We start from the raw sequence: 17,835 nt of genomic DNA, 5'->3' as shown, positions 1-17,835 counted from the left end.
CAGCACTTGTATCATTGCAGAAAAGTCGAATTTGCAAAAATTCGAATTTCAAAAAGTCGAATTTTGAAAGTCCGTTTTTTGGTCGGAAAGCACTGAATTGCATAGGCGATTTTTTTTTTTGGTCGAAAATGACCCGAAATTCGACAATTTCGGGAATTCGACCGCAATTGCATATACCCCTATATCCCCCCTTAGAACTACTTTTGCAGTTTGCCAGAACAAAGAGGGGTTGGAAGTAGCTTGCGACTGGTTATCTATACAATAGTTTTTCCAGCTATCTGATAGCATAGATTTAAATTCAGGGGAGGCTAAGAGATGAGAAGGAAAGCACCATCTGTCCCGTGAGGTATGTTCTTCCGATATGTGTAGGGTGAAGTTTTGTAATGCGTGGTCCGAAATGGATATTGATTCTATATTAATTAAGGATACCCTTGAGAACAAAGTCTGTGATACCAGCAGGTAATCTATTCGTGATAGTGTGTGGTGTGCTGCCGAAAGGCAGGTATATTCTTTAGTGGTGGGATTAGAAGCTCTCCATAAGTCAATTAGACTTAATTGTTCTGCAAATTGTGGTATTCCCATCTTGGGAAGAGAAAACCCTCTTTTAGGTGCTTTTGACCGGTCTAAATATTTATCTGATATTAAATTAAAGTCTCCACATACAATTAGAGGGAAATGTGCATACGGTAGGAGTTCAGCTGTCATTCTCATAAAAAATGATTTTTTATATTCTGTGGGACCATAAACATTGCATAATATGTATGGTTTAGAATAGAGGGAAATATGAGCAATGACAAATCTACCCTCTGGATCTATTATTGTTTTGGTCACCTCTAGAGGTATTATACGTTTAACCAATATTACTACTCCCCTCGCTTTAGAGGTGTATGGGGCACATGCCACCATCTTCCACCCTAGCATCTGAAGTTTTAACATTTCTGATTGTATTAAATGAGCCTCTTGTAGGAAAATTAGCTCTAATTTGAGTTTATTGCAGTACACCAATACCTTCCTACGTTTTGCAGGGGAGTTGAAACCTCCTACATTTAGGGATCCTACCTTTAGTGTAGCCATAACTCTTGTAGAAGTGTAAGCCCATCATAATTCAGGAACCACCTGATGAGATATTTGAGGAAAGAAAGAAGAAAGAAGGGGGGGGGGGAGCAAAACAATAAGGGAAGGGGAGAGACAATAGACATTTGCACATGAGATCTCAATCTCAGGAATTAACATGCATCGCACGTCAAATCTAGCTATTAAACATTCAAATAACTTCTGGAACATTTGAAAAAACAAATACTTATACAATAGTGGGAATAATCCCATCCTAGATCCGTAGCATACTCCTTCCATGAATGGCATGCTAATTAGGAGTTTCCCCCTGTAAAACAGGAATAAGGGATGTGATCGCTTGGATGGTCAGATCAGATCGCCTTACAGGTGGTGCTTGTATATTTGGGTACAGGATAGGAAGTTCTCCTTATAACTTTAGTTTTGCAACTTTGGAAATATGTTATTCTTGTGTGAGACAATCATATGTTCAGTTACGGTCAGAGATATCATGGTCCCCGGAGTTCCCGTTGTCCCGCATGAAATCTGCTGCATCCTCAGGAGATATAAAATCAAAATGCTTGTCTTTGTAGAAGATGCGCAGTTTGGCAGGATATATTAGCGCAAATTTCTGCTTGTCAGCAATAAGGCCCGAACATATGGGAAAAAAGGCTCTGCGGGCTTTTGTTAGTTCTACTGAGAAATCTTGGAAGAAACGTAGTGTTATACCTTCCCATTTCAAAACCGGCTGTTTCCTGGAGGCTGTCCAGATTGCTAGTTTATGAGTATAACTAAGGCATTTAAATATAGTAACTCTTGGTCGCGTGTCGTTAGGGCGCGGGGGAGGACCAATCCTGTGTACTCTTTCTATGATCATGTCTTGACATAGATTTTGTATCCCTAGCAGTTGTGGGAGAGTGGTTTTAACAAATTGTTCTAGGGATGGTCCCTTGAATGTTTCTGGGAGGCCGACCACTCTTATATTATTCCGCCTTGTACGGTTTTCTATTTCCTCCAGCCTGTTGTTTAGATTATAATTCTCCTTTTCTAGTTTTTTAACTGAGCCTTGCAGGTCAGCTAAATTATGAGCTACTGAGCATATCATGTTCTCAGCTGCAGAGACCCTGACGTTTAACTGGTTAATTTGCTTGGTAATTTCACTTACCGCCTTGGTAAGCAGTGGGCCCACTGTGTTAGAAATTGCCTCCACTAGATCTTCGTATGAAAGGGGAGCGTCATGATCCCGTTGTGACTGATCAGATTCTGTACTCGTGTCTTCAGCAGCCACCTTCTTGGAAGCCGGAGAGACTGCAAGCGTCTCAGCATCCGGCGCCACCACAGGATCCTGGCTCCGTTTCACCTGTCGCAGCGTCTGGTGCTGTGTCCGCGCCGGCTGTGAGGATGTGATGAATTTGTCCATCCTCACGATCTGGGTATGCGTGTCGTTTGCTGTTGGGGGTCTGGAGGCTGAAATAGCCTTGTAAAAGTGCCGTTATAGCCACACACGGAGAGGAGCAGTGAGGACGCCCTGCTCACTCCATGCAGCCGGAACCGGAAGTGTAATCAATATTATGGAAGTGTAATCAATATTATTTTTACAAACATAATGTGCAATGGGTGTTTTCACACCCCTTTCACATTATTTTAGTATCTCCTAGATATACTAATGGGCAATTGGAGGAGAATTTGCAAAATAACGCATTTCAGTAATCGGATCACATTTCCCATACTTGTAATCAGAGGCAGATTTAGAACTCATGGGGCCAAAAGCAAGAGACCAATTTTGGGCCCCACTCCCTCAAACAATCAATAGCACTATATATAATATACAGTTGTGCTCATAAGTTTACATACCCTAGCAGAATTTGTGATTTTCTGGCCATTTGTCAGAGAATATGAAAGATAACTCACAAACTTTTCTCCACTCATGGTTAGTGGTTGGGTGAAGCCATTTATTGTCAAACAACTGTGTTTACTCTTTTTAAATCATAATGACAACAGAAACTACCCAAATGACCCTGATCAAAAGTTTACATACCCCAGTTCTTAATAACGTGTATTGCCCCCTTTAACATCAATAACAGCTTGAAGTCTTTTGTGGTAGTTGTGGATGAGGATCTTTATTTTCTCAGATGGTAAAGCTGCCCATTCTTCTTGTCAAAAAGGCTCCAGTTCCTGTAAATTCTTGGGCTGTCTTGCATGAACTGCGCGTTTGAGATCTCCCCAGAGTGGCTCAATGATATTGAGGTCAGGAGACTGAGATAGCCACTCCAGAACCTTCACTTTATTCTGCTGTAGCCAATGACAGGTCGACTTGGCCTTGTGTTTTGGATCATTATCATATTGGAAAGTCCAAGTACGTCCCATGCACAGCTTCCGGGCTGATGAGTGCAAATTTTCCTCCAGTATTTTCTGATAACATGCTGCATTCATCTTGCTATCAATTTTGACCAAGTTTCCAGTGCCTTTGTAGCTCAGACATCCCCAAAACATCAGCGATCCACCTCCGTGTTTCACAGTAGGAATGGTGTACCTTTCATCATAGGCCTTGTTGACTCCTCTCCAAATGTAACGTTTATGGTTATGGCCAAAAAGTTCAATTTTGGTCTCATCACTCCAAATGACTTTGTTCCAGAAGTTTTAAGGCTTGTCTCTGTGCTGTTTGGAGTATTGTAAGCGGGATGCTTTGTGGCATTTGCGTAGTAATGGCTTTCTTCTGGCGAACATGCAGCCCATTTTTCTTCACCCAACCACTAACCATGAGTGAAAGAAAAGTTTGTGAGTTATCATTCATATTCTCTGACAAATGGCCAGAAAATCACAAATTCTGCTAGGGTACGTAAACTTATGAGCACAACTGTATATAGTGTAAGTCTTTAATAGAAAAATATTGTGCATATGGGATGCAGTTAAAATGCCGGCTGTCAGGATGCTGGCGTTCAGGATACCGACGCTGAAATCCCAACAGCTGACAATGCCACCAGCTAGAATCCCAGAGCACCAGAGCTATTCCCACTCGTAGGTGTCCACGACACCTATAGAGTGGGAACAGATCCTGTGGCGAGCGCAGCGTGGCGTGCATAGCGAGCCCGTAAGGGGACTCTTAGTGCTCGCCCTGCTACTGGCATTATGGCGGGTGGGATGCATTGACAGCTGGCATGCTGCCCGTCGGTAAATCGTATGTAATCCATGGATAAGTGTGCAGTGAATATGTATACAGCTGTATTGTTCATACGAATTTGTATCGGGTTACCGGCGGCCGGGATCCCGGCGGTCAGCATCCCGACGTCAGAATCTTGACCGTAGAATGCCGGCGTGGGGGGGGGGAGCATGCTCGCAACACTGCGGGGTTTACGCACATCTCCAATTGATAACTATTACACTGGGGATACCTGCCTGCATACTGTGTAAAATGGGGATATCTGCCTGCCATACTGTGTAAAATGGGGATACCTGCCTGCCGCACTGTGTAAAATGGGGACACCTGCCTGCCGTGCTGTGTAAAATGGGGGCACGTGCCTGCCGCGCTGTGTAAAATGGGGGCACGTGCCTGCCGTGCTGTGTAAAATGGGGGCACGTTCCTGCCGCGCTGTGTAAAATGGGGGCACGTGCCTGGCGTGCTGTGTAAAATGGGGGCATGTGCCTGCCACGCTGTGTAAAATGGGAACACCTGCCTGCCGCGCTGTGTAAAATGAGGACACCTGCCTGCCGCGCTGTGTAAAATGGGGACACTTGCCTGCTCTAATGTGTAAAATGGGAGCTTTTTTAATTTTTATTTTCCCCCCCTGTGGTGGGCGTGATGATATCAGACGTGACCACACCCACTTTAATGAGACCACGCCCATTTTAGTCAGGCCACACACTCTTGTCGGGAGCGCGCGCGCCTTAGGCACGCGCGCCTTAGGCACGCGCGCCTTAGGCACGCGCATGCTTTTTGTTTTTATAGCTATATGGAGGGGGCACGCAATTTTTTTTTTATAACAATGGGGGGGGGGAGCGCATTTTGAAATCTCGCACTGGGAGCCAAATTGTCTAGAAACGGCCCAGGATGTGCGGTTCAGTTCTCCAGAAATCTAAAATTCACCTGAATTTTGTAGATCTGAACCGAACCAAAACCTGGACTGGATCCCCCAAGGAGATCAGATCCAATCCAAATCCTGGTTCGAATCTTCCCACGGGTTGGAATTCGGATTTGAAATCTGAATTTCGGGTTTTGGATTGCAAAAATGTAATGATTTATAGCAGTTTTTATTGATTTTTATCAATGATTATCGAATTTTTATCGATTATAAACCAAACCGAAATCCAAATCCAAACCAAAACTAGAACATGGGGTTTACGCACATCTCTAGTGATAACTATTACACCATGAGTCTTCAACCTGCGGCCCTCCAGCTGCAGTGGAACTACGCATCCCAGCATGGCCTGCCACAGTTTTGCTATTAAGGCATGCTAAACTGAGGCAGTGCATGCCGGGATGTGCAGTTCCACAGCAGCTGGAGGGCCGCAGGTTGAAGACCCATGCATTACACCAACCGTGCTGCCCTTTTAAAACTTTATGGTGGTATTTAATATTCATTGTACCCAAATTTCAGAAATCCATATAATGTACATTTAAACTTTGCAGGAATAAGTTTGTTCAACTCTTGTAAATCTCGCCTGTGAGTCAGAAAGAATGCGTGTCTGTGTGCATCAGTCTGTTATGGTAAGGTTTGAAACTGTATCTGTACATCAATGCATTCCAGAGCAGCATGCTTGCCATAGGAAGGGAACTGTGTGCTTGTGTCACATTGCACCTTTGCCTATGTACCCCTGTTGATGTGCCTGTGCGTGCGTGTACAGTATCTCTATGTCTCGCTGCTGCTAGAGGAGATTCTCTTTGTTGGTTGTTTCAGTTTCCATGCTCTGCCTGCCCCTGCCAAACCACAGATTTTGCTTTAAATAAAACATATAGAAATTGGGTTGCTGATTTGTGGGTAAAGACACAATTAAACCCTTTTCTGGGTCATTGGGGTTAATTCCAAGTTGATCGCAGCAGGAAATTTTTTAGCAGTTGGGCAAAACCATGTGCACTGCAGGGGTGCAGATATAACATTTGCAGAGAGAGTTAGATTTGGATGGGTTATTTTGTTTCTGTGCAGGGTAAATACTAGAGATGAGCGGGTTCGGTTTCTCTGAAACCGAACCCGCACGAACTTCATGTTTTTTTTACGGGTCCGAGCAGACTCGGATCCTCCCGCCTTGCTCGGTTAACCCGAGCGCGCCCGAACGTCATCATGACGCTGTCGGATTCTCGCGAGACTCGGATTCTATATAAGGAGCCGCGCGTCGCCGCCATTTTCACACGTGCATTGAGATTGATAGGGAGAGGACGTGGCTGGCGTCCTCTCCATTAGAAATTAGATTAGAAGAGAGAGAGAGATTGTGCAGAGTCAGACAGAGTTTACCACAGTGACCAGTGCAGTTGTTGTTAGTTAACTTTTATTTATTTTAATATAATATATCCGTTCTCTGCTATATCCGTTCTCTGCCTGAAAAAAAACGATACACAGCAGCAGCCAGTCACACAGTGTGACTCAGTCTGTGTGCACTCAGCTCAGCCCAGTGTGCTGCACATCAATGTATAAAAGGCAAAGCTTATAATAATTGTGGGGGAGACTGGGGAGCACTGCAGGTTGTTATAGCAGGAGCCCCCAGGAGTACATAATATTATATTAATTTAAAATTAAACAGTGCACACTTTTGCTGCAGGAGTGCCACTGCCAGTGTGACTAGTGGTGACCAGTGCCTGACCACCAGTATAGTAGTATATTGTTGTATGTATTGTATACTATCTCTTTATCAACCAGTCTATATTAGCAGCAGACACAGTACAGTGCGGTAGTTCACGGCTGTGGCTACCTCTGTGTCGGCAGTCGGAACTCGGCAGGCAGTCCGTCCATCCATAATTGTATTACAATATATACCACCTAACCGTGGTATTTTTTTTTCTTTCTTTATACCGTCGTCATAGTGTCATACTAGTTGTTACGAGTATACTACTATCTCTTTATCAACCAGTGTACAGTGCGGTAGTTCACGGCTGTGGCTACCTCTGTGTCGGCAGTCGGCAGGCAGTCCGTCCATCCATAATTGTATTATTATTATAATATATACCACCTAACCGTGGTTTTTTTTTCATTCTTTATACCGTCATAGTGTCATACTAGTTGTTACGAGTATACTACTATCTCTTTATCAACCAGTGTACAGTGCGGTAGTTCACGGCTGTGGCTACCTCTGTGTCGGCAGTCGGCAGGCAGTCCGTCCATCCATAATTGTATTATTATTATAATATATACCACCTAACCGTGGTTTTTTTTTCATTCTTTATACCGTCGTCATAGTGTCATACTAGTTGTTACGAGTATACTACTATCTCTTTATCAACCAGTGTACAGTGCGGTAGTTCACGGCTGTGGCTACCTCTGTGTCGGCAGTCGGCAGGCAGTCCGTCCATCCATAATTGTATTATTATTATAATATATACCACCTAACCGTGGTTTTTTTTTCATTCTTTATACCGTCGTCATAGTGTCATACTAGTTGTTACGAGTATACTACTATCTCTTTATCAACCAGTGTACAGTGCGGTAGTTCACGGCTGTGGCTACCTCTGTGTCGGCAGTCGGCAGGCAGTCCGTCCATCCATAATTGTATTATTATTATAATATATACCACCTAACTGTGGTATTTTTTTTTCTTTCTTTATACCGTCGTCATAGTGTCATACTAGTTGTTACGAGTATACTACTATCTCTTTATCAACCAGTGTACAGTGCGGTAGTTCACGGCTGTGGCTACCTCTGTGTCGGCAGTCGGCAGGCAGTCCGTCCATCCATAATTGTATTATTATTATAATATATACCACCTAACTGTGGTATTTTTTTTTCTTTCTTTATACCGTCGTCATAGTGTCATACTAGTTGTTACGAGTATACTACTATCTCTTTATCAACCAGTGTACAGTGCGGTAGTTCACGGCTGTGGCTACCTCTGTGTCGGCAGTCGGCAGGCAGTCCGTCCATCCATAATTGTATTATTATTATAATATATACCACCTAACCGTGGTTTTTTTTTCATTCTTTATACCGTCGTCATAGTGTCATACTAGTTGTTACGAGTATACTACTATCTCTTTATCAACCAGTGTACAGTGCGGTAGTTCACGGCTGTGGCTACCTCTGTGTCGGCAGTCGGCAGGCAGTCCGTCCATCCATAATTGTATTATTATTATAATATATACCACCTAACTGTGGTATTTTTTTTTCTTTCTTTATACCGTCGTCATAGTGTCATACTAGTTGTTACGAGTATACTACTATCTCTTTATCAACCAGTGTACAGTGCGGTAGTTCACGGCTGTGGCTACCTCTGTGTCGGCAGTCGGCAGGCAGTCCGTCCATCCATAATTGTATTATTATTATAATATATACCACCTAACCGTGGTTTTTTTTTCATTCTTTATACCGTCATAGTGTCATACTAGTTGTTACGAGTATACTACTATCTCTTTATCAACCAGTGTACAGTGCGGTAGTTCACGGCTGTGGCTACCTCTGTGTCGGCAGTCGGCAGGCAGTCCGTCCATCCATAATTGTATTATTATTATAATATATACCACCTAACTGTGGTATTTTTTTTTCTTTCTTTATACCGTCGTCATAGTGTCATACTAGTTGTTACGAGTATACTACTATCTCTTTATCAACCAGTGTACAGTGCGGTAGTTCACGGCTGTGGCTACCTCTGTGTCGGCAGTCGGCAGGCAGTCCGTCCATCCATAATTGTATTATTATTATAATATATACCACCTAACCGTGGTTTTTTTTTCATTCTTTATACCGTCATAGTGTCATACTAGTTGTTACGAGTATACTACTATCTCTTTATCAACCAGTGTACAGTGCGGTAGTTCACGGCTGTGGCTACCTCTGTGTCGGCACTCGGCAGGCAGTCCGTCCATCCATAATTGTATTATTATTATAATATATACCACCTAACCGTGGTTTTTTTTTCATTCTTTATACCGTCGTCATAGTGTCATACTAGTTGTTACGAGTATACTACTATCTCTTTATCAACCAGTGTACAGTGCGGTAGTTCACGGCTGTGGCTACCTCTGTGTCGGCAGTCGGCAGGCAGTCCGTCCATCCATAATTGTATTATTATTATAATATATACCACCTAACCGTGGTTTTTTTATACCACCTAACCGTGGCAGTCCGTCCATAATTGTATACTAGTATCCAATCCATCCATCTCCATTGTTTACCTGAGGTGCCTTTTAGTTCTGCCTATAAAATATGGAGAACAAAAAAGTTGAGGTTCCAAAATTAGGGAAAGATCAAGATCCACTTCCACCTCGTGCTGAAGCTGCTGCCACTAGTCATGGCCGAGACGATGAAATGCCAGCAACGTCGTCTGCCAAGGCCGATGCCCAATGTCATAGTACAGAGCATGTCAAATCCAAAACACCAAATATCAGAAAAAAAAGGACTCCAAAACCTAAAATAAAATTGTCGGAGGAGAAGCGTAAACTTGCCAATATGCCATTTACCACACGGAGTGGCAAGGAACGGCTGAGGCCCTGGCCTATGTTCATGGCTAGTGGTTCAGCTTCACATGAGGATGGAAGCACTCAGCCTCTCGCTAGAAAACTGAAAAGACTCAAGCTGGCAAAAGCACCGCAAAGAACTGTGCGTTCTTTGAAATCCCAAATCCACAAGGAGAGTCCAATTGTGTCGTTTGCGATGCCTGACCTTCCCAACACTGGACGTGAAGAGCATGCGCCTTCCACTATTTGCATGCCCCCTGCAAGTGCTGGAAGGAGCACCCGCAGTCCAGTTCCTGATAGTCAGATTGAAGATGTCAGTGTTGAAGTACACCAGGATGAGGAGGATATGGGTGTTGCTGGCGCTGGGGAGGAAATTGACCAGGAGGATTCTGATGGTGAGGTGGTTTGTTTAAGTCAGGCACCCGGGGAGACACCTGTTGTCCGTGGGAGGAATATGGCCGTTGACATGCCAGGTGAAAATACCAAAAAAATCAGCTCTTCGGTGTGGAGGTATTTCACCAGAAATGCGGACAACAGGTGTCAAGCCGTGTGTTCCCTTTGTCAAGCTGTAATAAGTAGGGGTAAGGACGTTAACCACCTCGGAACATCCTCCCTTATACGTCACCTGCAGCGCATTCATAATAAGTCAGTGACAAGTTCAAAAACTTTGGGTGACAGCGGAAGCAGTCCACTGACCAGTAAATCCCTTCCTCTTGTAACCAAGCTCACGCAAACCACCCCACCAACTCCCTCAGTGTCAATTTCCTCCTTCCCCAGGAATGCCAATAGTCCTGCAGGCCATGTCACTGGCAAGTCTGACGAGTCCTCTCCTGCCTGTGATTCCTCCGATGCATCCTTGCGTGTAACGCCTACTGCTGCTGGCGCTGCTGTTGTTGCCGCTGGGAGTCGATGGTCATCCCAGAGGGGAAGTCGTAAGCCCACTTGTACTACTTCCAGTAAGCAATTGACTGTTCAACAGTCCTTTGCGAGGAAGATGAAATATCACAGCAGTCATCCTACTGCAAAGCGGATAACTGAGTCCTTGACAACTATGTTGGTGTTAGACGTGCGTCCGGTATCCGCCGTTAGTTCACAGGGAACTAGACAATTTATTGAGGCAGTGTGCCCCCGTTACCAAATACCATCTAGGTTCCACTTCTCTAGGCAGGCGATACCGAGAATGTACACGGACGTCAGAAAAAGACTCACCAGTGTCCTAAAAAATGCAGTTGTACCCAATGTCCACTTAACCACGGACATGTGGACAAGTGGAGCAGGGCAGGGTCAGGACTATATGACTGTGACAGCCCACTGGGTAGATGTATGGACTCCCGCCGCAAGAACAGCAGCGGCGGCACCAGTAGCAGCATCTCGCAAACGCCAACTCTTTCCTAGGCAGGCTACGCTTTGTATCACCGCTTTCCAGAATACGCACACAGCTGAAAACCTCTTACGGCAACTGAGGAAGATCATCGCGGAATGGCTTACCCCAATTGGACTCTCCTGTGGATTTGTGGCATCGGACAACGCCAGCAATATTGTGTGTGCATTAAATATGGGCAAATTCCAGCACGTCCCATGTTTTGCACATACCTTGAATTTGGTGGTGCAGAATTTTTTAAAAAACGACAGGGGCGTGCAAGAGATGCTGTCGGTGGCCAGAAAAATTGCGGGACACTTTCGGCGTACAGGCACCACGTACAGAAGACTGGAGCACCACCAAAAACTACTGAACCTGCCCTGCCATCATCTGAAGCAAGAAGTGGTAACGAGGTGGAATTCAACCCTCTATATGCTTCAGAGGTTGGAGGAGCAGCAAAAGGCCATTCAAGCCTATACAATTGAGCACGATATAGGAGATGGAATGCACCTGTCTCAAGTGCAGTGGAGAATGATTTCAACGTTGTGCAAGGTTCTGATGCCCTTTGAACTTGCCACACGTGAAGTCAGTTCAGACACTGCCAGCCTGAGTCAGGTCATTCCCCTCATCAGGCTTTTGCAGAAGAAGCTGGAGGCATTGAAGAAGGAGCTAACACGGAGCGATTCCGCTAGGCATGTGGGACTTGTGGATGCAGCCCTTAATTCGCTTAACAAGGATTCACGGGTGGTCAATCTGTTGAAATCAGAGCACTACATTTTGGCCACCGTGCTCGATCCTAGATTTAAAGCCTACCTTGGATCTCTCTTTCCGGCAGACACAGGTCTGCTGGGGTTGAAAGACCTGCTGGTGACAAAATTGTCAAGTCAAGCGGAACGCGACCTGTCAACATCTCCTCCTTCACATTCTCCCGCAACTCGGGGTGCGAGGAAAAGGCTCAGAATTCCGAGCCCACCCGCTGGCGGTGATGCAGGGCAGTCTGGAGCGACTGCTGATGCTGACATCTGGTCCGGACTGAAGGACCTGACAACGATTACGGACATGTCGTCTACTGTCACTGCATATGATTCTCTCAACATTGATAGAATGGTGGAGGATTATATGAGTGACCGCATCCAAGTAGGCACGTCACACAGTCCGTACTTATACTGGCAGGAAAAAGAGGCAATTTGGAGGCCCTTGCACAAACTGGCTTTATTCTACCTAAGTTGCCCTCCCACAAGTGTGTACTCCGAAAGAGTGTTTAGTGCCGCCGCTCACCTTGTCAGCAATCGGCGTACGAGGTTACATCCAGAAAATGTGGAGAAGATGATGTTCATTAAAATGAATTATAATCAATTCCTCCGCGGAGACATTGACCAGCAGCAATTGCCTCCACAAAGTACACAGGGAGCTGAGATGGTGGATTCCAGTGGGGACGAATTGATAATCTGTGAGGAGGGGGATGTACACGGTGATATATCGGAGGGTGAAGATGAGGTGGACATCTTGCCTCTGTAGAGCCAGTTTGTGCAAGGAGAGATTAATTGCTTCTTTTTTGGGGGGGGGTCCAAACCAACCCGTCATATCAGTCACAGTCGTGTGGCAGACCCTGTCACTGAAATGATTGGTTGGTTAAAGTGTGCATGTCCTGTTTTGTTTATACAACATAAGGGTGGGTGGGAGGGCCCAAGGATAATTCCATCTTGCACCTCTTTTTTCTTTTCTTTTTCTTTGCATCATGTGCTGATTGGGGAGGGTTTTTTGGAAGGGACATCCTGCGTGACACTGCAGTGCCACTCCTAGATGGGCCCGGTGTTTGTGTCGGCCACTAGGGTCGCTTATCTTTCTCACACAGTCAGCTACCTCATTGCGCCTCTTTTTTTCTTTGCGTCATGTGCTGTTTGGGGAGGGTTTTTTGGAAGGGACATCCTGCGTGACACTGCAGTGCCACTCCTAGATGGGCCCGGTGTTTGTGTCGGCCACTAGGGTCGCTTATCTTACTCACACAGCGACCTCGGTGCAAATTTTAGGACTAAAAATAATATTGTGAGGTGTGATGTGTTCAGAATAGGCTGAAAATGAGTGTAAATTATGTTTTTTGAGGTTAATAATACTTTGGGATCAAAATTACCCCCAAATTCTATGATTTAAGCTGTTTTTTAGGGTTTTTTGAAAAAAACACCCGAATCCAAAACACACCCGAATCCGACAAAAAAAATTCGGTGAGGTTTTGCCAAAACGCGGTCGAACCCAAAACACGGCCGCGGAACCGAACACAAAACCAAAACACAAAACCCGAAAAATTTCAGGCGCTCATCTCTAGTAAATACTGGCTGCTTTATTTTTACACTGCAATTTAGATTGCAGATTGAACTCACCATACGCAAATCTATCTCTCTCTGCACGTTATATCTGCCCCCCCTGCAGTGCCCATGGTTTTGCCAAACTGCTAAAAAATTTCCTGCTGCGATCAACTTGGAATTACCCCCATTGTCCAATTTAATGTGCAAACACACTGAGCTGAAAGCTGTGCATCTGTGTGCTCGAGGTACAGGGAACAACACTCACTAGCAAATATGTGATGCTCTTAAACCCATCCCCACACCCACTTGTAAAGCTTATGTTTGTTTCACATGAAACCTGAACAAGGCTTGAGGTTTGGAATTTTTTTTGTTGTTGATGGAATTTTGTTTTCTCTGTATATGTGATGTAATTATATTATGACTGGTGTTTGACCACTTATGTGCCTTTTCTAATACTGCTGAGGAAAGCCAGAAAACATGGCTCCTGTTATACAGTAGTTGTAGGTCTCAAAATCCTCTCCAGCTGATTTAGGGTTAAATGTATTATTCCTATTTAAAAAAAAAAAACTCAGTATCTCCAATATTTTGGAAGCATAGGGGGCCGAATACAGAATAATCCAAATTGCACCCCAAATCGCTGGTATAATTCCCGTTCCCTAAAAAAGCTGCAATTGTGATCGTGGCCCTCATTCAGCTTCAGTTGCAGTTTTGCTAATTTAGCTAACTGCAACTGCCATCACTCACATGCTGGGGTCCGCCCGGCACTGGGGCAAGGCCGCCCAGCATGCTAATGGTGGCCAGCGATGCGATCGCAATACAACAATACAATTGCGATCGCATTTTAGAATAAGGGGAACCCCCCTGCCTGCACAGCCTGGCTGCGAAGGTATTCGGGCCGCCACCTTTTTCCCAGTCGCATTGGCCGAAAACGGCTTTGACCAGCCCGTTTCCAACTCCACTCCCCTGCAACACCGCATCTCCTCCCCTGACCGCCCTGCGAACACCTCTGCCTGTCAATCAATGTGCTGACAGTCTACTCTAGTAAATATGGCGCCCATTAAGTAGCCCATGGGACTGCTGGGCCCTTTGCGGCTGCTTAGGTTGCTTTGCAGTAAATCTGCTACTGGGCATAGGTGTCTACAGGATATGCAATTTAAACAAAACTCTTCAAGCAGTTGTGTAGCCAGTTTTTGGTGTGAGGGGGAGCAGAGGTTAAAAATTAGGCACCAACTTTTAATAAACAAAAACGAACAATTTTATTCCCAAGGAGGTGAGACTCTGGTGTGACACAGGGAGTGTGAGCTGGAAATTAAGGATCGCCCACATGTATCATCCTCACTTCTCTTTTGGGACCCCACAGCCCTACAGCACATGTGATTGTGCAGCTTACTTACCATGCATGTGTGGTGGCCATTGCAGAGGAGGATTCCTACGTAACCCTCCCCCGGTCATTTCTGCAGAGTGTAGTCCATAGAGTACAGCGTCTAATGCCAAATGTGTTCAACAAGTCACAGAATGAAACATGTGGAACAAAATGTATGTTTTTTAACTGTGCACTTTGACGGGCACGTTACACTTGATTTCCACCTTTTGCAGAGGAGAGAACTTTTCACAGTGCACGAGGAGCAGCTCATTATGCTGGGGACTATGTAAAACACGCAGCTGATGCACTGGTGTATTTTTGCAGAAGTGACGGAGGGGTCTATTCATGCAGCAGTGAAAAGCCCTGTTTTGCGTTAAACAGGGCTTTTCTCTGCTTACCGCAATTCACAGAGCCGGTTACCGTGGAGAAGTCTCTGACTTCCCCAGCGGTTCCCCGCTCTGTGCCTGAATCGCATCACCATACCTTTGTATGGTGAGTGCAATTCATGAAGGTGCGGAAAGCTCTGCTTTCCGCTTCTCCATGGAGTTCAGGTTCGCCATCTGAGGACGGCGTAACCTGAACTGTAGTGCGGAGATGTCAGGGAAGCTCAAGTCAATGCTTCCCTGATCGCTGCTCGACACCTCGTGCTGGCTCCGCCCCCCGACCTCTCAGCAACCACTGCGGCCTGCCGGGAGGTCATCAAGCTGCGCATGCGCAAAAGGACCCGCCGCTGGACTCCGCGCATGGTAGATGCTAGAATCAAGTGGGCTAAGGGACCTTTTCCGTAAGGGGGAGGAGTTACGACGCAAGGGGGAGGAGCTAGGCCAGCGGGATAGTTCCTCTACTATCCACGCCACCAACTATTACCTTTAGTAATTAGGTGGTGAGCGAAGCGGAGCGGAGCGAGCCACCGTGCCCGAAGCGTGGCGAGCGAAGCAAGCCCGCGAGGGTACTTTTCGGGTACCCTGTTCGCCCGTAGCTCCTCCCCCTGGTGACATAGCTCCTCCCCTCAATACGTCACAAGGTCCCTTCAGCCCCTCCGATATAGAACCAACCCTCCGCGCATCGCAGGGAGGGACCGCTGGAGAAGACCTCACCGCAGGAGCCCCAGACACCGCAGCGCATCGTCAGAAGGGTGAGTATACATGAATTGCTACTTATCACAGCTATACATCGCATCGAAGAGATGCGATGTATAGTGATTAGTAGCAATTATGTTTTCGTTTTCTACATGAATAGACCCCGGAATGAGATTTCCTTTCGTGGAGCCGGATTGTTGAAAGGAAATGGAGGGGGCATATTACATTTCTAATCTGAAGAAGCACTTAAAATGTATGTCTGCTCAGAGCTGGCGATCTTTAGGTCTTCTCCTATCATTTTATTATGGCATATTTTGTGCCTTTCTAAGCACACTACGAGCAATGTAATACATTCAATAACAACAGCTTCAGAAATACGAAAGTGACACGTTACTTTAATTACTTATATAACGCCAGCATATTCCATTGTAAATGTATTTATAATTTATATACTAACATAAATCAACCTATCAATTCACTAATTCACTATGAATGAGTGACGTCACTTAAATATGAACTACAAACCTGATGTCACTCATTACGTGTAGATCCACAGGTAGACATTGTTTTAGCACAAGAAATGAAGCCGTATCCAGTGTGTGTAGCTAAAAGTCCTCTTTAATCTCTTTTCTGGCACTGTTTTTGTAAGGCTGGCTACCCATTGCAAAATTGTACAGAGGACTGAGGCTGCAGGCAAGACTTTTATCCTGCCGACAAACATTCTGCTGGTTTCCGACACTATTTAGGAAAAGTGAGAGATAAGTGAGCACCATAAGGCATTTTAGGCAGGTTTGGCTCTATATGATGAGCTCTGCAGTGACCGAAATCCACAATGCTGGTACTGGCTGAGCTTATCCTCAGGCATCTGCCCATATGGTGCCAGGAATGAGTTGTGTGTTCTCCAATCCTGTCTATCAGCTCTGCCAGGCTCTAACATTATGCGCTGGGGTTTGGGATGTTGACAGGTGGAGCAGCTTTGAAGGAAACAGAGAAAGCTTTTTTGGCCAAGCCTTCCAGAAAGTCTTTGCTAATGACTATTGAAAAAACACAGGGAAATTGCTCAGCGGTACTAAAGCATTATTGCATTATTACCGGCTTAGGAAGGATCCTTAAATGCCTCCATTTCAATAGTGTGCTTCTAATCTATGCTTCCTGAGCAGCGGCCAATTTGATTAGCAGCTGAGACAGAGGCGTTAAATGAATGTCAGCAATACAACTAGTGGTCATTTGGAGATCAGGACTGGAAATACTAGCTCATTGGGCACCACGTTCCGACTAATACAGTCCTGTGCACCTCTTTAAGATCTCATCATTATAATCATTTACATATGTCACAGAGCTTGGGAATTTGCAAAGCAAATAAGTGCTACTTCATCTAGGTTGCTTTTTGTTTCCAGTGCATTAGGTTTGAATAACAGGCAACTGTTATAATTTCCACACTAATTAATGTGTGTGTGTATATATATATATATATATATAGCTTGAAAAAAAGCTTTAAAAAAAGCTTGAAAATATATATATATATGTGTGTGTGTGTGTGTGTGTGTGTGTATGTGTGTGTGTGTATCAGGGACGTGCAGTCGGGGAGGCAGTGCCTACCCTTTCATAATGATTAAAGTTAAACAAAGAAGATATTTGTAACAGATTCTGTGTCAAAGATGTCTTCTTTGTTTTATTCTAAAAATTCCCCACTCGTGATGATAAAGGCATAGCGGTGTGGGAGGCAGCGAGAGTGGTGCCTCCCGCTGATAATAGTAAAGTTCATGTGTCGGCCTGTCCCATGTCGACCATTTTAATGGATCATAATTTTTCCTGTGTCAACCATGTCAGTGTCGACTAATAGTGGTCGACTGTTGACCTAAACCATGTAGACCTACCATCCGAATACCTTTATCTGATAGTACAATGCAGAAGCCTCAGTTACATACATTTGCAAATATATGGAAAGCCATCTGCCACAACAAGGTGTTTCTGCCTGAGGTAGTCCTTCCTAACATATATCTGGAATGCTGGTTTACTCGTTTGGTAGTAAGTGAGATCTCCTTGAAATTTGGGAGATTATTTCTGGATACCCTACATCTTTT

This window comes from Pseudophryne corroboree, chromosome 8 (assembly GCF_028390025.1).
Source record: "Pseudophryne corroboree isolate aPseCor3 chromosome 8, aPseCor3.hap2, whole genome shotgun sequence".
Classification (NCBI taxonomy): Eukaryota; Metazoa; Chordata; class Amphibia; order Anura; family Myobatrachidae; genus Pseudophryne; species Pseudophryne corroboree.
Note: the sequence above shows the minus strand (reverse complement) of the source record.